This window comes from Panthera onca, chromosome B3 (genome assembly GCF_046562875.1).
Source record: "Panthera onca isolate mPanOnc1 chromosome B3, mPanOnc1 haplotype 2, whole genome shotgun sequence".
Taxonomy (NCBI): domain Eukaryota; kingdom Metazoa; phylum Chordata; class Mammalia; order Carnivora; family Felidae; genus Panthera; species Panthera onca.
Window position 1 is genome coordinate 21,031,522 of NC_138344.1, and position 26,445 is coordinate 21,057,966.

The 26,445-nt window shown below is 46.3% G+C and overlaps 1 protein-coding gene across 6 annotated transcripts in view; it reads right to left on the reverse strand.

Moving 5' to 3' along the window:
* Positions 1 to 26,445, reverse strand: part of APBA2 (amyloid beta precursor protein binding family A member 2) — a 265,709-nt gene that overhangs the window by 207,784 nt on the left and 31,480 nt on the right. For 4 of the 6 annotated variants that reach the window (XM_078448941.2, XM_081795842.1, XM_081795843.1 and 1 more), the window contains exon 2: positions 10,656 to 10,762. The exons of the other annotated variants lie outside the window; for them this stretch is intronic. The gene's annotated coding sequence lies outside the window, so the exon portion shown is untranslated. The remainder of the gene's footprint in view (positions 1 to 10,655; positions 10,763 to 26,445) is intronic. 6 annotated transcript variants of the gene reach the window in all.

The following is a 26,445-nucleotide window of genomic DNA, read 5'->3' on the forward strand; positions in this document are numbered from 1 at the left end:
TGTAGAATTTTCTGATCAGCATCAGTGAGGTCATCTGTCACAGGGCCCTCTCCATTCCCCAAAAGAAAATTATATAATCTCCATGATATGGGCCACCTAACTCTTACACCAAAGGGAAAGTGACCCTGCCTGAGACAATCCTTTCTTTTCTTTTGCTAACAACTTCCTTGCTTCACCCTCCTTCCTATAAAAACCATCCATTTTGTACAACTCCTCAGAGCTCCCCTCTACTTGCTAGATGGGGTGCTGCCTGATTCAAGAATCATTTAATGAAGCCAATAAGATTTTCAAATATCCTCAGTTGGATTTTTGTTCTTTAACGGCATCAACTTGGCTACTTCTACCTTTCTCCAAAAGTTCGTTTTATACAGAAGTAAGTGGGCCAATATTGTCCTTTCAGTAAAATAACTGTTGTGAATGCCTCAATTTGGGGCAGAGGCAACCTTATCTTTAGTGAGTGGGTGCCAGATCCACACTTCCTCCACGAGAACTTTAGTCTTTAAGAATACATATCCCTCCCCCTTCCCCATTCCCCTGATGAAATCGGGATAACAATATTTCTTACACTCGTAATTAAGAGCAGAACAGATGGCAATGGTTGAAAAATCTGTTCATGAGAAGTGATGCTGGCAGCAGGATCATCAGCAAGATGGGGAGCACGGGGGCGATTTTGTTTTTCTTGATGTGCAGAAGGCCTACCACTGTAATCCCAAAAACAAGGTCCTGGGAATGGAGGGGAAGGGGTGGGATGCAAGATTCATCCACAATAAGAGGGCAAAACAGCTGGGCCATTTAGAAGCGACCACAGAAAAGTACCTGCTTCTGCACTGGCTGGGCCAACCCTGCCTCCCAGGGAGCTCAGCTTCCAGAGCCACCATGATAGACCATCAGTACCTGTGAGAGGCAAACAATAGCCTCCTGGGCTTTTTCCTCTGTCTGGTGAGGACACCTGGACACCTCCTCTATGTAGTCACATTCATCTCTGCTTCAAATCTACCAAAACCACAATGCACAGGAGAAAATGTACAAATTAGCAGCCACCCATGCCCAGGTGGCCTGGCAACATACTTTATCACTTTTATTCATTCAGAATGTGCCAGGCACTCTTTTGGGTGTGAGGATGGCAGGGAATAGACAGACGATGTTCCAGTCTTCCGGGTTTTATGTTCTAAGGAGGAAGCCAGGCAAAAAATGACTGAACCATCAAATAAAGTACAGTAAAACCCTGGATTGCAAGTAACTTGTTCTGTGAGTGCTCCACAAGACGAGCAAACATTTCTAATAAATTTTAATTTTAACTTGATAAAGGAGTGATGTCTTGCAATACAAGTAGTACATGACGCCAAATGTCACATGATCACAACTGAGCCAAAGGTTCTTGAAATTCGCTTTGATATACAAGTGTTTTGGATTACAAGCATGTTTCCAGAATGAATTATGCTCGCAAACCAAGGTTTTACTGTATGTAATTCTAGGTGGTGACAAGAGTCATGAGGAAAACTGAAGCCCAGGGAAGGACTCTGTTTCAGCTCGAACACGAAAAGAGCTTGGAAGTTGCCACTTGAGCCCTTACAATAAGAAAGAGCTGGACAAAGCGAACATCAGTGACTTTTCTTGGACCCATCAATGAACTAAGTTTGCAGACGGCCCCCTGAAATCTGAAGGACCAAGAAACATCTCTTGATTCTGGCAGAGGGAGGAGGAAATAACCATTGTGAAACACCCAGAAACTTCTCCGTAACAAAGGTCTGCTGTCCAGGGGGAAAGACTTAGCCAGAATCTTGTCTCAAAGCCACCAGGGAAGGGTGGGGAGGGCATTTTGCTCACTGAAGCCACTCTAGCCTCTCTCTCTAGAGTGTGCCAGGCACTCTAAGGGGGCTGGAAGAGCCATGTGAGAAGAAACTCTGGCGAAAGTCACAGGCTGGGAGCACAGGCCCACCTAAAGATGGAGATTTCATCATAAGATTACAGAATACTTCTGCTCCCCCACAGCTTCCACCACACCACAGGGCTCCAGTATGACACCAGTGGATTAAGCTAAAGGAGCTACCCCAGATTCTCTAACCAGGAGCGCCAAGGGAAGGCCACAGTCGAGGTGGGACAGACAAAACCAAGGAAGACATGACATATAGCCCAATCCCTAATGAGATTTACAAACACTCACACTAAAGGTTTCCAACATAATATGCCTGGCTTTTAACAAAATATAAGGCATATCAAAGGCAAAATAAGTAAGTAAATAAATAAATAAATTTTTAAACCCATGTTTAAAAGAAGTAAAGCAAGCATTATAACCAGATTCATATGATAGTTTTTGGAATTATCATACTGGGAAATTAAAGTAACTATGACTAATGTGCTAAGGGTTCTAATGGGAAAAGTAGACAACACAGAAGAACAGATTGGTAATATAAACACAAGGATAGAAAGTCTGAGAATCAAAAAGAAATGCTAGAAAATTTTTTTTAAAAACAATCTATAATAGAAATGAAGACTACCTTTGAAAATGAAGAATACCCATCAGTAGATTCGAGATGGTTGAGGAAGAAATCAGTGAGCTTAAAGACAAGTCAACAAAATTTCCCCAACTGAAACACAAACAGAAAAAAGAATGGGTGCAGGGTGGGCCAAACGAGTATCCAAGAACGGTGGGACAATATCAAGAGATGTAACATACATGTAATTGGAACATCAAAAGGAAACAAAAGAAATAATGGAGAAGGAAAAATATTTGCAGTAACAATGGCCAAAAATTTTCCACACGAGGCTCAAAAAACACCAAACAGAATAAATATTTTAAAAAAAGAAAACAAACAAAAACAAAAAGAAAAATACCTACTCAAACTGCAGAAAACCAAACAGAGAAAATCATGAAAGAAGCCAGAAGGAGGTGTGGAAACATTTTATCTAGAGAAGAACAAAGAAAAGAGTTAACAGCAGATTTCTCCTCAGAAACCATGTCAGCAAGAAAAGAGTAAAGGAAAATCTTTAAAAGTTTTAAAAGATAAAACCACCAACCTACAAGTCTATGTCCAAGCACAGTTATCTTTCAAAAGTGAAGAAGAAATAAATATTATCTCGGACAAACAAAAACCAAGGGAATTTGTCACCAGCAGCCAGATAGAGAGAAATGTTCAAAAACTCTTCACACAGAAGGAAAAATATATAGTTGGAAACTTGAATCTACATAAAGAAAGAAGAATATCTGAGAAGAAATGAATGAAGGTAAAATAAAATCTCTTATTTTTGTCACTGTTATCTGATCTAAAAAAATAATTTTTTATTTAAAGCAATAATAGTTACAACATGTTGTGTAATTATAGCTTATGGGTAAGTGGAATGAATAATAGCAATGTCATGAGGAATGGGAATTACTAATACTCTGTTTTTACTCTGTTACTTGCACTAATATGAAAAAGTATTCTTAGTATTATTTGAAGATAGACTTCAATTATTTTAGAATGTATATCGTAAACTCTGAGGTCAGAACTAAAAATTTTTAAAAAGAAATATAAATGATAAACTAAGAGAACATTATGGAATCATATAAAATGGTCCATGAAAACCAGAGAAGAAAAAAGAGTCTGTTGCAAAAATAAAAACTATTAAAAAGTTCGATATTAATCTAAATACTCCAACAATAACTTTAAATGTGAATGGTCTAAAAATACATCAAGTAAAAGACAGAGGTTATCAGAGTAAATAAAAACACAAGATCCAACCACATGCTGTCTATAAGAAACCCATTTTTTTTCTTTTCAAATTTTTATTTAAATTCCAGTTAGTTAACATACAGTGCAATATTGGTTTCAGGAGTAGAATTCAGAAATTCATCCCCTACATACAACACCCAGTGCTCATCACAAGTGCCCTCCTTAATACCCATCACCCATCCCATCCCCCACCCACCTCTCTCCTTCAACCCTCAGTTTGTTCTCTATCTTTAAGAGTCTCTTACGGTTTGTTTCCCTGTCTTTTTTTCTTTTTTTCCACCTCCCATATGTTCATCTGTTTTGTTTCTTAAATTCCACATGAGTGAAATCATATGGTATTTGTCTTTCTCTGACTATTTCCCTTAGCATAATTCACTCTAGCTCCATCCACATTGTTGCAAATGGCAAAATTTCATTCTTTTCGATGGCTGAGTAATATTCCATTGTGTGTATATGTGTGTGTCCATATATATGATATATATATCATATACATCATATACATATATGTATACATGTATACATGTGTGTATATATCATGTATACACATATCACATACACAAACATACACACACACATTGATATATATATATCACATCTTCTTTATCCATTCATCAGTCAATAGACATCTGGGCTCTTTCCATAGTTTGGCTACAAGAAATCCATTTTAACTATAAAGATTCTGGGGTGTGTGGGTAGTTCAGTCAGTTAAACATCCAACTTTGGCTCAGGTCATGATCTCACAGTTCTTGAGTTTGAGCCCCACATTGGGTCTCTACTGTCAGCATGGAGCCTACTTCAAATTATCTGTCTCTCTCTCTCTGCCCCTCCCCTGCTCATGCTCTCTCTCCCCAAAATAAATAAACATTTTAAAAAGGAATAAAAAAATAAATATAAAGACTCTGATAGGTTAAAAGGAATGGAGAAAGATAAACCATGCTAACTCCAATCAAAAGAAAATTAGAGTACCAATATTAATTTCAGACACAGCAGACTTTAGAACAAGGAAAATCATCATGGATAAAGAGGGAGCATTACATAATGATATGTAATTCTATTCAATTATTCAAGAAGATATTACAATCCTAAACAGCTATGCACCTAACATCAGAGTATTAAAATATATGAGGCAAAAATTGATAGAATTGAAAAGAGAGACAAATTCATTATTATAATTGGAGGCTTCACCATCCTCTGTCAGTAACTGATATAACAAGCAGGCAGAAAATCAACAAACATAGTTCACTCAAACAGCCCTATCAATCAACTGCTTCTAAATGACATTTATAGAATATTCTATCCAACAACAGCAAAGCACACATTCTTCTCAAGCTTGCATGGAACATTCACCTAAGTGTCTTAGCCCACTGGACTGCTATAACAAAATACAACAGACTGGGTGGCTTATAAACAACAAACATTTATTTCTCATAGTTCTAGGGACTAGAAGTCTGAGATCAGGATGCCAGCATGGTCAGGTGTGGGTCCCCTTCTGGGTCTCAGACTTCTCACTGTGTCCTCATACGGCAGAAGGGGATAGGGAGCTCTGTGGAGCCTTCTTCATAAGAATAGTAACCCCATCCCAAGGGCGCTGCCTAATCACCTGATCACCTCCCAAAGATGCCATCTTCTAATACAATCACTTGGGGGGGGTATGATTTCAACATAAGAACTTGTAGGGGCTGGGGAGATACCAATATTATGATCATAGCACAAAAAAAGACCACATTTGGGACCATAAGACACACCTTAACAAGTTTTTTACAAAACAGGTATCATACAAAGTATTTTCTTAGACTAGAATGGAATTAAACCAAAAAGCAATTAACAGGAAGACAGGTGAAATCTCCAAATACCTGACAATTTAACAACACAATTCTAAATAACACACGGGTCAATGAGGAATTACTGACAAATTAAAAAAAAAAATTTTTTAACTAAACGAAAATGAAAATACCAGTTGTCAGAATTTGCAGAAGGCAGCAAAACCAGTATTTAGAGAAAAATTTATAGCAATAAATGTATACATTAGAAAAGAAGAAAGATCTAAAATCAATAACCTAAGCTTCTACCTCAGGAAATAAGATAACAATTTTTTTAATGTTTATTTATTTTGAGAAAGAGAGCATGCATGCACATGTGCAGGGAAGGGGCGAAGAGAGAGGGAGAAAGAGAATCCCAAGCAGGCTCCATGCTTAGTGCAGAGCCCAACACAGAGCTCGATCTCATGACAGTGAGATCATGACCTGAGCCAAACTCAAGAGTTGGACACTTTACCAACTCAGTCACCCATGCACCCCAAGATAAAGAACAATTTTAAGCCTAAATCAAGCAAAAGAAATATAGTGAAAGAGTATAAATCAATGAAATCAGGAATATGATAGGAAAAAAATCAACACACTAAAAATCTGGTTTTTTGACCAAGCTAACCAAGAAAAAGGAGAGAAGACACAAATTACTAACATCAGAAATGAAAGAAATACTGATCCCACAGACATTAAAGCCATAATAAAAGAATACTACAAAGAATTCTATACCCCCAAATTTGATAATTTAGATAAAATGGGCCAATTTCTTAAATGATACACACTACCAGACTCATACAAGGAGAAAGACAAACCAAACAGCTATCTGTGTTAAGGAAATTGAATCAATAATTAATAATCTTCCCCCCAAAATCACGAGGCCCAGATGACTCCTCTTAGGAATTCTACCAAATGTTTAAGTTAGATAGGAGGCCAATTCTCTACAATCTACTTCAGAAATTAGAAAAGGAAGGAACTCTTCCTGACTTATATCATAAACCCAGTATGACCCTAATATCAAAAACAGATAATTACAAGAAAGAAAACTAGAGACCAGTATCTCTCATGAATACACACTTAAAAATCTTCAGCAAAATATTAGCAAATAGAATCCAACAATATCTGAGAAGAATTACATATACAACCAAGTGAGATGTATTCCAGGGATGCAATGTTGGATCAACATGAGAAAATAAACTGATATAAGCCATCACCACACCGACAAAAGAAGAAAAAATATATGATCATATTAATTGATGCAGAAAAAGCATTAGACAAAAGACAACACCAATTCCTGATTTAAAAAAAAAAAATTCACCAAATTAGTCATTGAGGAGACCATCCTTAGCTTGACAAGAGGAAATACAAATCAAAACCACAATAAGATACACTTTACACCCGGATGGTTGGCCATCACTTTAAAAAAAAAAAAGAAAGAAAACAATAAGAGTAGGTAAGGTTGAGGAAAACAGGAACCCTTACATCCCACTGGTGAGAATGTAATAAAGCAGTAGTGGAAAACACATTGGTGGTTCTTCAAAAATTACCATGTGATCCAGCAATTCCACTCCTAGGTATATACACAAAAGAACTGAAAACATGTATTCAAATACCTGTACACACACGTTCATAATAGCATTATTCATAACAGGCAAAAGGTTGAAACCACCCAAATGTCCATCAACAGATGAACGGATAAACAGGACGTGGTATATAAATATACAATGGAACGGTACTCAGTCGTAAAAGGAATGAAGTTCTGATACCTGCTACAACTTGGATGAACCGCATAAACATTATGCCAAATCAAAGTCCATTTGGGCTGCTGTAACAAAGTACCAGAGACTATGTGGCTTGTAACAATAATTCTCACAGTTCTAGAGGCTGTGACAGAAAGGTCACATACTGTATTATTTCTAACTGTATAGGAAACATCCATTATAGGTAAATCCACAGAGACTGAAAGCTGAGTGATGAGGTTGGGGGGTAGGGGAGAGGGAATGGGGACAGAACACTTAACAAACATGAGCATTTCCTTCTGAGATGATGAAAATGTCTTGGAACACAATCGAAGGGATGGATCCCCCACGACACAGGAGAAGCATTAAATGTTACTAAACTACACACGTAAAGCTGGTTACTGGTTAATTTCTGTTATGTGAATTTATCTCAGTTTTTTAACAATTTAGATAACATCATATTTAATGGTGAGAAACTAGAGACTTTCCCCCTAAGATGGAGACCAAGGCAGAAAGAGAGAGAGAAAAAAAAAAAACAACAACAACAACAACATCCAAACACTGCAGGGCACTCAGGATGTTGACAGAAAATCATGTGTTGGATTTGTCAACACTGGGTGTTGGTGACCTGGATGAGAATTCTCAGTGGGATGAGAGAGCGGGAAGCCAACCAGAGTAAGCTAAAGAACAATTGGACTGACTTCTGGTGTTTAGGAAACAGGGTTAGAAACCTTTCTTCATCTTCTCTTGAAACTGCTCAAAAACAAAAGGAGAGCCAGAAACATAAATAAATACTATACCTGCTAATCAGAAACTGAATTTTTTCAGATCTAGGGGATGTGTGTTAACTGTCTCCTGATTTAGTCTATCCTGACTGATACACGTTTTATAGGGATTTAACCCAAAATTATGAAATAACTATACTGGTTAAATAGAGCATCCCTACGAAATGAAAACTGTGAGTTAAAATCATTTTCACCACCATAGGAAGTTCAGAAATAAGAGTGCATGCATAATCTTTACAAATGTGTGATAAATCTCAGAAGAAACAGCTGAAAGCTGGAAGTGGTGGTCCACAGGGAGCGGGATAGGGCAGGGCTCGCGTGGGGATAGTAGGAGCGATGGCCAAGAATCTGCTATTTTTTCACAAACCTTACAGAACTCCTGACTTCTTAAAACATGTATATGTATAGGATATCAATAAAATAAAAATAATATTTGAAAAAGCAAACCCAGGGCTGTCAGGGGGGCTAAGGGCAGGTGGGGCATGTCATGTCACAGCCTGAAAGGACCTGGCCAAGAATGCTGTGTAAGCACACCTGTGCACAGGGCTGGGTCCTAGCTACCTCAGTTTCCACAGCACCCAGAACAGGACCCAGCATAGTGTTGGAGGTGTGGCTGAGGCTTTGGAACTGCAGCCGTGATTTTAAATCCCAGCTCTGGCACTTTCCAGGTCTGTGCATGTGACCAAGAACCTCACTTTCCTCCCTGGCCTTCAGCGAGCATTCAGGGAGTCACTCTGTGTGGCTCCCCCAGCACAGTGCCTGGCCCACTCAGTGCAGAACAAATAGTGCTCTTACTGCTTTTACGTTCTCCACGTATACTTGAAGGAGCTGCCATGCTGCCAGGTTGAGAGGCAGGAGGGAGACATAATGGGGTGGGTCAGGATGTTTCCCGAAAGACGGTGTAAAGTGGGGTTGGCACTGAGCTGCTCAGTGGGGTCTGGATTAGGGACCAGATGGTGGAGAGTGAAGCACAGCAAGGATTTGGGGGGAGGGCAGAATGGGAGCCAACGAAGGTGCTGTATAAAAACAGGGAGCCGGAAGGCCAGGCAGACTGGCCACTGAAGGACGGAACGTGGGCTGGGAGCTGTGGCTGGCTGTAAGCTGCACTTGGGGACCCTGCTAGGAAAAGGTCTCATGTGGGATGATTACACAGCTGTTGATGTCCTCTCCCCTTTGCAGGACAAGCTGGGCCGCTCCACTGACCACACCCCACAGGCACCTGGAAGATGGGCCCTGTCCTGGGAGGGGGCTTGCTATGGGTTGAATTATGGCCCCCAAGGCAATATTCAAGTCCTATCCCTCAGTAGCTGTGCATGAAACCCTAATTGGAAACAAGGTCTCTGCAGGTGATCACGAAGATGAGGTCATTGGAGTGGGCCCTAATCCATTTTGAGTGGTGTCCTTTTAAAAGGGGGAAATTGGGGGGCACCTAGGTGCTCAGTGGGTTAAGTGTCTGACTTGTGGTCTCAGCTCAGGTCATGATCTCACGGTTCGTGAGTTCGAGTCCTGCGTCAGGCTCTACACTGACAGTGTGGAGCCTGCTTGGGATTCTCTCCCTCTGTCTCTCTCTCTCTCTTTCTCTTCCCTTCCCCCACTTGCTCACTCTCTCTCAAAATAAATAAATAAACTTTAAAAAAAAATAAAAAGGGGAATTTTGGACACAGAGATAACGACGCAAGGAGAAAGCTATGTGGGGGTTATAATTATAGCAGCACAAGTCAAGGAAGGCCAGAGACTGTCAGCAAACTACGAGAGCTGGAGAGAGGCCTGCAACAGACTCCCCCTCGCAGTCCCCAAAAGGAGCCCTCCCTGCCAACACCTTGATTTTGGACTCCAGAACCGTGAGAAAATAAGCTTCTGTTGTTTAAGCCACCCAGTCTGTGGTACTTGGTCACAGCAGCCCTAGATAGCTAACACAGGCTTGCGGCTCTCACTGCCAACAGGTGACACCCTCAGACACAGCCTTATCTAATGCCTCAGTCACAGCCTGAGTGCCCGGCTCCATCCACTTGGGGAGACTTTCCACAGTGGCCCCCAGTCCCCAAGCTGCTCTGCCCCCACCTGGTGACCCTGGAGAGAGCCCCTAATGGCAGGACCTCAGGTCAACCACCTGGGTCGATGAGTAGCCTGGAGTTGGGCAGGGTTGGGTGGGGAGACCCTGCCCACATCCTGCTGGCCCTGTTGCACTCCCAGGGAGAGCCACTCACTTAGATGTCCCTGGCCCACGTGCACCTAACTGGAAGGGGGGCTGCCTGGGGAGGCAACACAGTGCCATGCAGAACACAGTGCAGCAGAAAGCACCCTGGTGAGTCTGATAGGGGACACAGGCGGGGTCATAGGAAACAGTCTACTGTGTGGCCATTGGTCCCCTAGGGACACCCTGGACTCCTTCTTGCCTTTTTCTGCAAAATAAAGGTAAATTTGTAAAAACAGAAAGCAATGAAAAATTTTAGTGTAGGTGCATTTAAGCTTTTCTTAGAGAGAGGTGAGGGCCACAGGACACAACACTGTTCTCTCAGCTCCCATTCAGCACGGGAGCCGAGGTGTATACGAAATGGCAGGTGGGGCCCAGCACAGTGGTGACTATCACCCAGTGAGTGGTGAGGTCCTACTCACTCGCAGTCGCCAGGCCCAAGAGGACTCTCAGCCATCCGCAGGACGGTCCTGGCCTCAGAGGCTGGTTTGCCCACACGGGATTCAGCAAAGCTTAAATCTTCCAGAGACTGAAACAAGAGAACACAAATAGGGTATCAATGGGCTGCAAGCAAGCTGCTTATGTATGAACACATGGCAGCTCTCTTATCTGAGCGACGGACCACACATTTAAAAAAAAAGAGGCTAACAACTCCCTGCACCGAAACGTCAAAGGCGGCTCGGAACTGCGGGATCAGAACTCCAAGGTTCTGCAGAACAGCTGAACATTTTGAAAATCAAAGAGCTGCAAATAGATCGTGAGTCTCTCCAAGTTTTCAAGTGAGCCCTCCTGCTCATTCCCAAAGGTCAGCACACACAGACAGCTAACGATTTTGAGGCCACCAGCGGCCGGGCCTCGATAGAAAAGAGTGGGGAATGTATTTCTCTAACCCTTTTGGAAGAAGACACGGGAAACCCTATAGCATTAATATTTCAGGTTTCACTTGCTCTAACAGGAAATGAAGCACATTCTTCAAAGTTCTGTTCCCAATTTGTTTTCCAAAGAAGCAAAACGCTACACAGAATACAGAGCTTCATGTCACCTGCAGTATCTTAAAGTCGTATGTGACATACATGGCTGGGAGTTCTACAAAATACACTGAAAAAAGCCTTTTCAAAGACAGAATGATCATATATGCACATGTGGGGGCACAGTGCAAGTCATCCCCTGTGCAAGTGACATCATTTCCTCCCTGACACACGGGGGCGCAGCGTCCAGCCTGCAGACCAGGGCCACCCTGGCATGGGCCATTGCCTGGATCTGTGCAAGGAGCTGGACTACGGAGGCACCTTGGCTGACATCCTAACTCTGCCTCTTATAGCCTGGGAGGACTAAGGAACCTACCTATGCCTCAGTTTCCCTACTTCAGAGGAGGATGGGAGCACTAAGATATTGGGGTTCAGGCCTCACCTCCAACACCAAGACCCTGGTCTCCCTATCATGTCAAATGAAGGCACCGACCCCCATGACTTACAAGGTTCCTTAAGCTTTTTTTTTTAATTTTTATTTTTTTTTAGTTTATCCATTGTTTGAGAGAGAGAAAGAGAGAGCAGGAAAGGGGCAGAAAGAGAGGGAGAGAGCATCCTAATTAGGCTCTGCACTGTCAGCACAGAGCCAGATGCAGGGCTCGAACTCACGAACCGTGAGATCATGACCTGAGCTGAAATCAAGAGTTGGACACTCAACCAACTCAGGCACCCTAGGTTCCTTGAGCTTCAGTGTCGATGGCTGGTGCCATGTTCCCTGTCCACAGAACAGGCCATCCAGCTGAAGGCCTCCTAAATCCAAACATGGAACCCACCCCCAACCATGGGCCCACTCCAATACCGATGGACGAGGGCATCACTGTCCATGCAGGTAACAACCAGGCCAAACCACACCTGTGCCTGCCCCAACCACAGCCAGGGACACTAATGGGGTGCATGGAGGCATGATACTACATGACATGGTCATTGACTTGACCACAGCATGCAAAGCAGACAGCTCCCAGGCCTCAGCCTTGACCACTGCTTCAGTCTCCCCTCATCATTCCCCAAGACCCCATACCACTGGAGCTTCACCCCTTTCCTGCCAGTGTTCGAGTCATTCCTTTTTTTGTTCCTCCAGAATCTTATTGACAAACTCCTATTCACTCTTCAAAACCCAACTGGGAAAGGCATCCCTGAACTTCAGTAGTAAACACACTCTTCTCAGTCTGTCCGGCTTCTGCAGTTTTCATTCTCAACCATATCCCCTGCTCCCTCTAGGAGCCTACCTGGCCTCATGAAGGCAGCACTCCAGACTACAGATGCCACAGCAGCCAGCAAACCAAGGACACGGGCCTCAAACATAGCCTTCAAGAAAGGGGAGAGTCAATGCAAGGAGCTACAAAGACTGGGAAAGGGCTCTGAACGGGAGCACTGGGTTGGGGTCACAGACACCAGCCACAGCAGAAGCGGTGAAACATGCCACTGAAACCATACTGAGCACTCAACACCAAGCTCTGAGGCCACCAGAAGTTTCTGACTGTGGAGGGGGGTTATCAGGTCAGTTTGGTGCAGGATGACCTGGGAAGAGAAGGGCTCATCCACAAGTCCCCGGAAGAAATGCAGAGGTCCCTGTAGGGGTCAGACTTGCAAAGTCCCTTGGAGAGAAGTCCCCCAAAGGGTATGTTTATGGAGCTATTCAGAAGAGGCTGCACAGAAAAGCTCCTTCATGACATCCCCTTGCTCTCCATGACTCCAGGCCCTGCATTCTGTATGGAAAGCCTCCTGCCAGCCCCCAGAGCTGCATAATTACCACACTGCACAAAACTGCCTTTCACCATCCTGCTAACCGCCATGAGCCATAGGCTGCCATGTGCAGCATGTCCCTGAGGCTAAAAATACAACGACCTTCTCAGGGACACTCCTCCTCCAGAGGCCATCCACAGAGGTGGAGGTGAGGCTGCCTGGGAACCAAAGAGTCTTTCTTGGTTGCTTATCTCCCTCCATTCAAAAGCCAACTGTGGAGCCAACCTACTATGTGCCCAGGTTGGGTCCTCAGCTCTCTGCCTCCTGCAATGTCTGGCAGACGACCCTCCCTGGTAAGAAGCAGGTGACACTGTGCCCCTCCCCACTCCCCCCTGCCCTACACTCAGCAGCTCACAAGGCTCACCCAGAAAAAAGGTTCACAAGGAAATGGTAAACACTCCAGAAACTCATATATCCCCCCAGTCGCGAACTGACTGGGAGTAAAGTTCAGCGGTGCCCTCCATGACTCCTCTTCAACCCCAGAAAGAATACGGGAAGACACGGGGGTAGACAGGCATGCCAGGCCAATGCTAGTGCTCTGCTCCTGACAACCAGCCAGCTTGGTCCACCTCACAACGAATGGTGACTGGTGGGATGAAGTGACCCTGCTGTGAACAGACAAGCTAGGGCTGGGCCGGCACAGGGAAGGTGCCTGGCCTGTTGGGAGGGACACGATGCTAGCAATGTCACACCCAGCTCCACCAGCTCCACCCTGACACTGGGCCCCTGGACAGCAGAAAAATGACCAAACTCAGGAAGGCAGAGTTCACAGGGTCAGGCCTATCCCCAGGGTCAAGGGCAGCCCTAACCTTTGTAGCCTGCTAGAGTCACTTCTTGCCTATGGTCCTCTATGTGCAGTGGCTGGACTGCCCATTCCTGCCCCACCCCTGCTCACACTTCAACAGACCACTGTGCACAGAGCATATTGTCTTCTCTCAGTCAGAGGAAGGTCCCACCATGTCCCCTCCCCCAGGCCAACAGCGCAAGTGAGCTTGGTGAGGCCTTTCTCCACACAGTCCCTAAAGAATCTGAGACAGAAAACACCCAGATGACCAACAGGTACATGAAATGCTTCACATTGCTGATCATCAGAGAAATGTAACTCGAAACCAGAATGAGATATCACCTGACACCTGTCAGAATGGCTAGTATCAAAAAGACAGGAAATAACAAGTGTTGATGAAAATGTGGAGAAAAGAGAACTCTTGTGCACTGTTGGTGGGAAGTATGTTGGTGGAGCCACTGTGAAAAACAGTGTGAAAGTTCTTCAAAAAATTAAAAATAAAACTCCCATTTGACCCAGCAATTCCCCCGGCGGGTATTTATCTGATGAAAATGAAAGACTAACCCCAAAAGATAACTGCACTCTTATGTTCATTGCAACATTATTTACAATAGCCAAGATATGGAAGCAACCTAAGTGCCCACTGACAGATGAATGGATAAAGAAAACATAGTAAAAAAAAGTGTATATATACACACAGTAGAATATTATTGAGCCATTAAAAAGGGGGTGCCTGGGTGGCTCAGATGGTTGAGCATCCGACTCTTGATTTTGGCTCAGGTCATGATCTCACTGTTGTGAGACTGAGTTCCATGTTGGGCTCCATGCTGCACATAGAGCCTGCTTAAGATTCTCTCCCTCCCCCCCCTCTGCCCCTCGCCCCCCTCTGCCTCAAAAAAATTAAAATTAAAATTAAATTAAATTAAGCATTTAAAAACAGGAAATCCTGACATTTGCAACAATATGGATGGACCTTACCAGCATTATGCTAAGTGAAATAAGTAAGACAGAGAAAAACAAACACCATATGATCTTGCTTATATGTGGAATCTAAAAAAAAACAGAAACTAACAAACAAAAACCCTGAATTCATAGATGCAGAGAACAGATTGGCAGAGAACAGAATGCCAGAAGCGAGGGATGGGGGTTGGTGAAATGCGTGAAGTGGGTCAAAAGATACAAACCCCCAGCTATAAAATAAGTCCTGGGAATATGATAGAGACCATGATGACCATAGTTAATAATATTGTATTGCATATTTGAAAGTTGCTTAGAGAGTAAATCTTAAAAGCTCTCATCACAAGGAAAATAATTTTGTAATCATGTGTGGTGATGGCTGTAAACTAGACTTAATGTGCTGATCATTCCACAATATATACAAACATCAAATCATTGCTCTGTATACCTGAAACTAATATAATGTTATATGTTAATTATACCTCAACTTCAAAAAAAAAAAATCTGAGAAGGAAAAAAGATCAAACCTAGGTCTGAGAAGACAGAAATGAGAATGTACAGACCAGGGACAGGGACCCAGATATGCAAGCCAGAAGGTTCTGCCCTGAGGCTCTGCCCTGCACAGACACGGCCCAGCCTCCAGGTGGCAAACAGCAGCTGGGGCAGCCATATCCTCCTCACAGCCCTCAAGCAAATGGCACACAGCCCTGGCAGGTATCCTGACACAGCCCAGTCAGTGTCCAAGAAGCCCTTCATATTTCCTCTACCTCCAAGAACCAGAAAATCAGGGGCTGCTGTAGGTGTCTGTCTGGGAAGCCAAACATGGGTCCGCTGATAGACAGAACATGGAGAACTTGTTCTCAACATCTCCCAAAGCCTTCCCATCTCAGCTGATGGCTACTTCCTTCAAATTGCTTAGGCTGAAGCCTCAGAGCTATCCTGGGCCCTTCACCTTCCCTCACCCTCACACTAATCAGGGAAATCATGCTGGCTCTACCTCTGAAGTCAACACAGACTCCCAGCACTGCTCCCCCATGACCACTGATGCCTGGGCTGAGCCCCCATGCCCTGTATGGCTGTATGGCACCTAACATCTCATTGCCTCTATGCTGGCCCCTGCAAATCTAGCCCTGGTGCACCAGGCCAAATGATCATCCCCAGTGGTAAGTCCTCACCACAGTCTCTGAGACCTTACACAATCTGGCATGCATCCCTTCCACCACCCCTCGTGACCTCTCCCTCTATACCTGTGCCCTCGCTCATTCAGCACCAGCCACCTGGCCTCCTTGCTCTTCCCTCGAAGATAACAGATGGTACCCCAGGGCCTTTACAGGGGCCATGCCCCTGGCTATCCACATGGCTCCCTCCATGCCGCCGCTCATACCTTACTCTCCCTAACCACCCTACTTAAAACCACGATACCATCCACCAGCCTTCCCTGGCCTCCTCCCCTGCTCTATGTTTCTCCATAGCTATTGCCACCATCTAATACCTGATATGTGTCTTTTATTTATCTTGGTTATTGCCTGCCTGCCCTCCCTGGAAAGCCAGCTCTATGAAAGCAGATTTTTTCAACCAACATTCAATAAAAACACATGGAATGAATGAATGAATACATCCTCCACCTAGGAAGAAAGCAGGACATGCATATGCCACAGCCAGCACCAAGTGGCCCAGGGAGCTGATGGGGACACAGCACTGCTGCCCACTTCAGTGACAATGACATGACTCCAGCACCACCAAGCGGCCCAAAAGGAAGAAGAGGAAGCCCTTCTTGGGTCCAGATAAGCCCCAAAAGGATGCTACCTAGAGCCTAGAGCTGGAAGCACCAGCTCCGCCCTTTCCTTTTGCAGGTGAGGAGCCGAGGCTCAGAGGCCAACACAGACCCTCCGCGCCCCATCCCAAGCTTTGCTGTAGTCTGCGCCTTGGCCCCGGTAGCAGTGAGCACAGGGACCAGACCCAAGGCTGGCCACAAGCACCCCCAGAGGCAGTTGCAGAGTGGTGAAGAGCCCATCTGGAGCCAGACTGCCTGGGCTTGCTTCCTGAGAATCCCAGCAAACTATTTAACTCCCCTGGCCCCTCCTGTCCCATCTAGAACATGGGGGACCTCAGACATCTCAGAAAGAACATTAACATGCACCAAACTGCCCAGAGCAAGATCAGCCAGGGATAAGTAAGCACTGTGACACTCTAAAGCAACACCTTCAATACGAGGCTGCCCTGGGGCATGGGGAAATGAGAAACGAGAAAAGCACCCTGAAAAGATGGAGAGGAACTAGAACTTTAAGCAAAATAATGAGAGGAGGGGCGCCTGGGTGGCTCAGTTGGTTGAGAGACCGACTTCGGCTCAGGTCATGATCTCATGGTTTGTGAGTTCGAGCCCCGCGTCGGGCTCTGTGCTGACAGCTCAGAGCCTGGAGCCTGCTTCTGATTCTGTGTCTCCCTCTCTCTCTGCCCCTCCCTCACTCATGCTCTGTCTCTCCCTGTCTCAGAAATAAATAAACATTAAAAAAAAAAAATTTTAATTAAAAAAAAATAAAATAAAATAATGAGAGGAAATAGAATTAAATGGTCCACATATCTAATGGCTCTGTCCTCAATACCCTCCCAGAATTCTCCTTACTGATCTAACGTGAGCATTCTCCACAAGGTCTTCTAGAGAACACTTTGCAGACAGGAAACACCAAGATTCACCATAATTTTCCTGAAAAAAAAAAAAAAGTTCTTCCTATGATGGTGTGGAGTAGGGGGTCTGGAACAGTAGTCCTGGCTCAAGTCCATGGCTGGATGACAAGAGCCTACTCCCTGTTGCTGGGCTCCCAGACACAACCCACAACAGATAAACCCAGACAAAGACAGGCACCTCCATGTCCTGCTTTCCCAGGAAGGGCAAGCGGGTAGAGAAATGACACCACCCTGTGCCTTCATGTTCCAATCCTCTACAGAGCCCTGGTCTCCCAGAGCACAGATAAGTAAACGGGACTTGAGTCCACCCCAGCCAACAGCTGGCAGGCAGAGGGGTGCTCCCTAGCTTTGGGGGACCATGCTGGGCACTGGCTTCAGGGAAAGTCTAGGGTGGCCACTTCTGCAAGACTAGCCATGGGGGCGTAGGGCTGTGCTCTCAGGTGGAGTCCAGGCCCAGGACAAAGGTAAAGGGGGTCCACTCCCTTTCACAAAATTTCAAATCCACAGGTACACCCCACCTCAATGGTGCCACCCTAGGAGTCAAGGTGTGTTCTAAAAACATCTGTGCCTGGAAAGGTACTCTGCTCTGTTACATGTGACAATGGCCATATAAGGCCATATAAGTCTGCCATATGCAGACTCCTAAGGCAGCAGGGCCACCCAGTCAAGTGAGTGGGATCAAAAAAAAACAAAAATCAGGATTGACTGTGAAAGACCCAAAATGGTGACTTTGTTTTTGTTTTTAATGTTTATTTATTTTGAGAGAGAGAGAGAGAAAGCATGAGCAGGGGAGGGACAGAGAGAGAGGGAGACACAGGATCCAAAGCAGGTTCCAGGCTCCAAGCTGTCAGCACAGAGTTCGACGCGGGGCTTGAACCCACAAACCATGAGATCATGACCTGAGCCGAAGTCAGACGCTTAACCTACTGAGCCACCCAGGTGCCCCTAAAATGGTGACTTTGCAAAGCAGTGACCACAGGCTCCATGTATCTCACAAAGTGGTGCCAGGGGTGAGAGGGATAGCAAGACACAGGCCCCAGCAGAGAGAGCAGAGGGGCACACAGTGTTTAGGGCAGAAGGATCAACACAAATCGAACCCACTGGCCCAGAGTGGAGGGTCCTGGTCCTTGTCAGGGAGCCCCTTGTCCTGCAAAATACACCAGGGAAGGCCCGCCTTCCAGGAAAGACTCCAGGTCCATCTGCCCAGCAGGAAGGAAGCCAGTGAGTCTGGAGCCTCACCCCCAGGGAGTCAGCACAATAGCCCTGAGGGAATTCTATTCCTATCCTGCACAACCAGGCAAGCAGAAGCTAAGGAAGGGCAAGTAAGTCACTTGCTCAGGGTGGTAGGGCTAAGTTCCAGGAGAAGTCGGGGCCCACTGACTTCTCGGGGCCCAACCCTGAGGTGACCACATTCTGAAACCCTCTCTTTTCTTATGCCCACTGTGCTGCCTTCCATCTGGGCATCAGACGCGTAGCATCCAATGCAAGATATGATGATGTGGCCGCACTGAAGCACTTGTAGGTATACTGTTGTACGTTGCCAACTTTTGAGAGTGTTATCATTTTGTTCTATGCCAAAAGGACACTTCTCTTTGACTGTCACAAAAATCTCAATATGATCAAACAGAGTAAGTAAGATGATGGAAATCCCACTAATTGTGTAAAAATTCTCCAAATGGACTAAATTTTTTGCCTACTATATGAGGTATTCTTAATTTGATGGATCTGAATTGGGAGGAAATTTGAGGGGAATCTGGCACCTGACTGGATCCCCAGATAAGTAAAAACTAGAAATAGGTGCTAAGCCCCCAAACAGCTCCCTCGACTTCTGGTTGGGTCACCACACCTGCCACAGGAAGCTGATGCCCCTGATCTGCACCCCAGGCCTGCCATGACTTCAATAGTCTACAGCTGTGGCTGGGTGGGCTGTCCCTTGATGGATGTGCAGACACCAAGTACAGGACCATGGACTGAGACCCATCTAAGCTGAGCACTCCCTCGTGTGTAACTCCAGCTGAGTTCTCTGGAAGTCCACACCCGCCATCCACCTCTCAGGACCTCCAATGCGTGTCTATCAGGCATCTTGACCTCAGCATGTCCAAGGTGGGCCAAACTTTCCCTGCAAAAGATCCAGCTCCACCCACAGCCTCCCCCACTCCCAGGTGATTACAACTCATTGCCCAGTTGGGGACACCCTTGACTCCTCTCTCACCAGTGCCCAGTACTGGCTTGAGCTTCAGGTGCCTCCAGAGCTCTACCTCCTCTGGTCCTCCCCACCATCCTCCCCAGCCATGGCCTCCATGATCTTGTGCCTCCTAACAGGGCTGCCTGCTGCAACCCTCACTCTATATAGCACCCTACCTTAGCGGCCAGAGCGGTCCTGAAACATAACACAGAGGAACTACATAGTGTCTCAGTTAAGCTTGGGCTACTAAAACAAAGTACTACGGACTGGGTGGCTTAGCCACACAAATTTATTTCTCACAGTTTTGGAGGCTGGAAGCCTGAGATCAAGGTGCCAGCACGGTCAGGTTCTAGTGAGAGTCCCCTTCTGGGCTGTAGGGCACCAACTTTTTGCTATGTCGTCACATAGTGGATATCCTCACAGAGCTGTCTGGCCTCTTCTTATAAGGGCACCAATCCCATCATGAGGACCCCGCCCTCGTGACCGAATCACCCACAAAGGCCTCCCTCCTGATATGGGGACTGGGTATTTATTTCCATAATGAATTTGGGGGGACACAAACATTCAATCCAGGATGTGTGCGCATGCCCTTATGGTAGGTACACCTCAATAAAATGTTCACTTAAAGAAATCAGAAAAAGGGGGGGTAGAGGGATGCCTGGGTAGCTCAGTCAGTTAAGCGTCCAATTTTGGCTCAGGTCACGATCTCACAGTTTGTGAGTTTGAGCCCCTCATCGGGCTCTGTGTTGACAGCTCAGAGCCTGGAGCCTGCTTCAGATTCTATGTCTCCCTCTCTCTTTGCCCTTCCGCCACTCACACTCTGTCTCTGTCTCTCTCAAAAATAAACATTAAAAAAATGTTTTTAAATAAAAATTAAAACAAAAAGAAATCAAAGGCATTGTAATAGGGAAGAGGAAATGGGGGGGGGGGGGTGCCTGCTGAAGGGTATGGGTGATGGGAATGTTCCAGGATTACAGGGTGGTGGTGGTTGCATAACGCTGTGAGCATATTAAAAAACTCTGCACTGTATACTTTAAAGGAGTGAATTTTACAGTATGGGAATTATATCTCAATAAAGCTGTTATAAAGCTTTTTAAATCATAAGTCAGATCACATGTTCCTCTTCTCAACCTCTTTCTTCCTCCAACAGCCCACTGCCACTCAGAGTAAAAGCTCTCACGATGGTGGAGAAAACTACCTCTCCCGCATCCACACCCTCTGGCTTTCCACCCAGTTACTTGCTCTGCCCCTGCCTCACAGGCTCTCTGCTGTTCCTCAGACACATCCGGCCTGACCTCCATGGTGTCCCACTCACCCCGAGGCTGCATCCCTTGTCCTGTCCTGCACCCATCCTGATCCACCTCATCTGTTGGGGTGGACGCCCCTCAATTCCCACCTGCTGTGGTCTATGAAATACTCCCCTACTTACAGCACCTACAGAAGTGCTCAATGGCAGCCCCTTGGATGTTGATTCAATGACAGGACTGTCCCCAGGACACACACAGACTGATGCTCAGGGAGACCCATGGCCAGGTGGGCAGAGTGGCCACTTCAACCAAGGTCTGAGGACTTCAGCTATACTTGCCTACCAGCCCCACACCATGTCTGGGACCAGCTCACTCATCAATACTTCCTATGTGCCAGGCACAGGCTGGGGGTGAGCAAAGGCCCCAGAGGTAGGACCTGGAAACACAGCTCCCATCTGTGACTTGAGGGGAAACTGCCTTCCCCACTCAAGCCTCCAGCTACAAGGGCTTGTGAGGCCTATAGAGCCAGGCCTGCTGGAGAGGAGGGCCACATCCCCACCAAGCACACAGAGGGGGACACAGGCTCTGCCTTATGAATGGTCACAGTTGGAAGGATGCCGTTAGGGAAACCTCCCCTGTAGGACTGTGCGAAAACAGCCTGTTCCAATTGAGACACCCACATCCAGGCTATTTCCTGTTCTAACAAAGAAAGGTATCGGGTCTCATATGGAAGAGACCTCAAATCCCATCCCACCTTCCTCTATATTCACATCCTCCCCATGAGCCAGCGGGGACAGGAACACGGACTTCCCTGAGCACACGTGAGGCCACAGCAGCAGAACAGTGGCCCGTGTGTCTCCTGGCTAGCATCAGCCCCCACAGTACACCACACTGCTGCCCACTCTCCACCCACTATAGGGACAACAAGTCCGGGCAGCGGCCACCCTGATTCCTGCCTCCAAAGCCTGGCTCCTGCACAGGCCCCGCATCCCCACCCCCCACGCACACCCATCCCCACCCCGATATTCCTTTAAAATCCTATATCTTGCCAGAACATTACAAGACAAACAACACAGAATCCAAGAGGGAATAAGGAACAAAAACTGATGAAGAGGAGCATTGGGGGTGGGGGGAGGGGAGGGAGGAGTGCTTCCTTGCAAGGCCACCTTGCCTCACCTTGCTGCCAGTTCAGAATCTCACAGAGGCTCCCAGTGATTATTATTATTGTTATTTAGGCTGAGTAGCTGGGGACCAATTAGGGCAGCCAAGTCGCCAGCCCCTCTTTGCCCCACAATGGCCCATAAGCGGTGGGCAGCTGTGCTGGGACAGGTGGACGCAAGTGGACATGGGATAAGAACTGAGGAGTCGGGGGACCAGGCCACCACAGGAGCACCAGTCCTCAGAAACAAGCCAGCACCGCAGCACCCCGGCCCTCCCCCATGCCACAGAAAGCAAATACTCAATGGGTTATCACAAGGGGCGCCTGGGTGGCTCAGTCGGGTAAGCTTCTGACTCTTGATTTCAGCTCAGGTCATGAAATGACAGTTCATGAGTTCAAGCCCCACTTCAGGCTCCATGCTGACAACACAGAACCTGCTTAAGATTCTCTCTCTGCCCTTCCCCCAACTCATACACATTCTCTCAGTCTCTTTCTCAAAATAAATAAACTTAAAAAAGAAAAAAAAAGGCTATCACAAAAGGCTAGTCCCAAAACAAGTACACAACTAGTTGAGTCAAAACATTTGTCAAAACCCATGAATGCACAACACAAAGAGTGAGACTTCCCCTAATTTATAGTAACAATAATATATCAGTATTGGCTCATCGATTGTTAACTAATATGCCATATTAAGACTGTATGTGAATAATAGGGGAAAGCAGGCATTTGAGAGTGAGGAGGCAAAAGGAAACTCTGAACTTTCTGCTCAGTTTTTCTGTAAAGCCTAAAACTGCTGAAAAACATTAATCCTGCTAACTTTTTTAAATATAATGGCTGATTGAGAGCTAAATGTAAGAATAGATACCACTGAGGAGCTAATGGGTAAACTGGAAGATGAGGTTTAGGGATTCTCCCAGAATGCAATGCAAACAGACCCTAGGAAGCAGCCCTACAGGAGGCCAGGTTTCCCCTGACTGCTGAGAGCCATTAGGCTCCAGGAACATCCTCCCCAAAGCCAGCCACCACAGCCTCCTGCTCCTCAAATTGAGGAATGTTAGTAAGTTCTCAGGGTTTCAGTTATTCACCTTCTTCCCCACCCCCAGACTGGTTTTTGTAGGGTTGGGGGAGGGGTGGTGGGCAGCAAGTGTGGAGACAGCAAAGGAACCTTAGAAAACACGCAAAACCTTAGCCTGCGTCCTTGGCCTCTCCCAAGCTGCTGCATTTCCGAGTTCATGGCCTGAGGGAGTATTCTCTCTGTATTTGGCTGTTGGTGGTGAATGACCTTTTTTGCGGGCTTTCTCTTTTTTAAAAAAAAATTATTTCTTTAGGAGTCCCAATGAAGCCTTTCAGAAAAGCATTTCAGCACTCTCTTTTCAGAAACTTAAATATGCACATCCTTTCATGCAACAACGCCATTTCCAGGAGGACTCACACAGATCTGAAATGATGTCTGTATGAGGGTTTTTCACTGCAGCCATCTTTTTAAAAAACTTAGGAAACAACCTAAGTGCCCATAAATAGGAGAGCAGTTAAATAAATTATGGCAGAGTCCACACACTGGAATACTCTGAGGCATTTTTTCTACAAGAGTACAGACCAGTACGTACTGACAGGGAGAAATCTTAAGGCCTACTGTTGAGTGAAAAGCGGAAAGATAGCTGGAGGCTGAGCGTCTGTGTACAGATCCCAGTTAGAGATCCATCAAACCAGCTAGAAAATGTATACGTATCTGCAAGTTCATGTATGGGTGCAAAGGCATCCAGAACAGGCCAGAAAGGGCAGAACGCTTGTCAGCAGTTTCCTCTGGGGAAGGGAGTAGAAGTACGGGAGGGAGGCTAAGGGGGTGTTCACTTTTAATTTATTAAATATGTGTGTACTTGTTGGGTCTTTTGCCCAAATACATTTATTATTCCCCAGCACTGTAATGACACCCACAGCCCACGCCTTCCAGGATTTCATATTATAGTCGGGGAGCTGTCTGCAGTAAGAAAAATGACCAAGGGGAAGGGGAAGGATCAACGGGAAGAGAGCAAGTGGAGCTTCCCACGCAGGAGCCACTGCTCCTGAACATCAGGAAAGGGTGGGGGGGAGTCGGAGTCTCTTCAGGAAGGCAACCCCTGGCACAGAGATGCAACCCTCCCAATTGATCAGAACATCCACACACATCACAGGGTGAGCCCAGAGATGACAAAAACACACGAGGAGGCCGTGGCCCAAGAGAGAAATAAAACAAGGGCTGGGGGACCTTGGGGACTAAGATGTTCTAGGCCAGAACAGTGGGTGATGCTGGAGTATTAATCTGGGCAGGGGAAGGTAAGGAATTCAGTTCCATTCACTGAGCGGTTTAGGCACAAGTGTGTCAGGGGTGTGTGGATGTGTGTGGTGGGTGGTGCGTGTGCGTATGAGGGGGTGGACATGGGAGTGTGCACGAGCATGGGTGGTGTGTGTGTGTGTGTGTGTGTAGGAATGTGTATGTTGTGTGTGCCGGGTGTGTGTGCAATGTGTATGTGTGGTGTCTGTGGTGTGCACGGATGGTGTGGGCTTATACATATGTGCTGGGTGGTGCGGCTGCTGTGTGTGGAGGACTGGGGAAGACAGGCAGGCCGGCAGCCTGGGACACACCACAGTGACCTGCTGTGCCTGGGCAGGGTTCAGGGCCAGGGGGTGCAGAGCGGCAGCCCCTCCCCTACCCCACACCGTGACAACCCCAACAGCTCAGGCATCAGACTGTGGTGCTGAGCCTCTAGGTGGAGAGAACGGGAAGCATCTCCTTCTCTCAAAACAGCACTCACGAAGGGCAGACCCCAAGTGCTCTGGATGCTTGTTTTCTTTAACCTTCTCTAGGGAGGGGGAGGTCGGGAATTAGCTCAAAGGGAGAGCCCCGTGAGGGGGACTGCGCCACGAGGAGGAGCAGGTAGCAGACACGCAGAGTCCCTGAAAGTGCCCCGGGGAACACGAGCAGCTTGTCAAAACAGCCACCCTTCTGAAATCTGGGCAGCATATCTGCTCCCACGGTGCAGCGCGGGCCTCGCAGGCGTCCACGGCACAACAAAAGCATCCAAAAAAGAGACTTTGCTGCAAGATGGCCCCAAAACCCCAACCTGCTTCAAACTTCTGCTGCAATGTCGAATCCTTCCTAGGCTCAGAAGCAAACATACGTATCTTCCTGTGTACAGATCTTCCCTTTTAAAGCCACCTAATAAAAATTAAATTCTCGGGGCGCCTGGGTGGCTCAGTCGGTTGAGCGTCCGACTTCAGCTCAGGTCATGATCTCACGGTCCGTGAGTTCGAGCCCCGCGTCAGGCTCTGTGCTGACCACTCAGAGCCTGGAGCCTGTTTCAGATTCTGTGTCTCCCTCTCTCTCTGACCCTCCCCCATTCATGCTCTGTCTCTCTCTGTCTCAAAAATAAATAAACGTTAAAAAAATTTTTTTTTTAATTAAATTCTCATATAGACCATGCGTGGAAGAGAGCCAATTTCCCAGGGTGCGGAGACCCTGGATGCTGTGGGCAGACTACCAGATTCACCCCGTCTCATCTGCACCATCCCAGGCACTGATACCCAGAAGGGCAGCAAGGAGACTCTCTTCCAACACCGCTGTTAGGAGGTACTCTCACATCATTAAAAAGCCAAGAAGTAATTCTCAGACCAGACACAATGGAAACCTAGAATATTTTCTAAAAACCAAGTTTCTTCTAAAGTTTCTCTCCTCAGGGCACCTGGGTGGCCCAGTCAGTGAAGCATCTGACTCTGGATTTTGGTTCAGGTCATGATCTCACGGTTCATGGGATGGAGCCCTGCATCGGGCTCCACTCGGACAGAATGGAGCCTGTTTGGGCTTCTCTCTCTCTGCCCCTCCCCCCTGCTCTTGCTCTCTATCTCTCTCTCTCTCCCTCTGTCTCTCTCTCTCAAAATAAATAAACAAACTTTAGAAATAAATAAATAAAGTTTCTCTCCTCAAGGACTTCCACAAAGAGAAAGGAATACCACGTGGCTAGCATAGTTATCCAAGACAAAGTGATTTTATGCCACAACTAATGGAACTTCTTCCAAAGTTTTGATAACTGCTAAAGTTGTAAAGACCACGAGCCACACGTGGTGGGAGATGCCCTCTCCCATCTGCTTCTGTAACTCCATCACCTGACCCAGCGTGCACTGGGCAAGGGCCACTGCTGAGACCCCAGCCTCAACCCGCTCTCCTGTCAACCCCGTGGGCTACTGTGAAGACAAAGCAACTAACAGATGTGAAGGTGTTGGTGTCACACACAAATGGCAGGGATGGCAGTATTAGGAGGGGTGGACCCACCTGTTTTAAAGCCAGTCACTGAGCAGGCTGCCCCAAGCCCGCCTCCAACTGTCCAGAAGTTCTTGCACTCAGGCCTTGTATGTTAACACACGCACACTGTGGTGCGGAGGTGTACTGC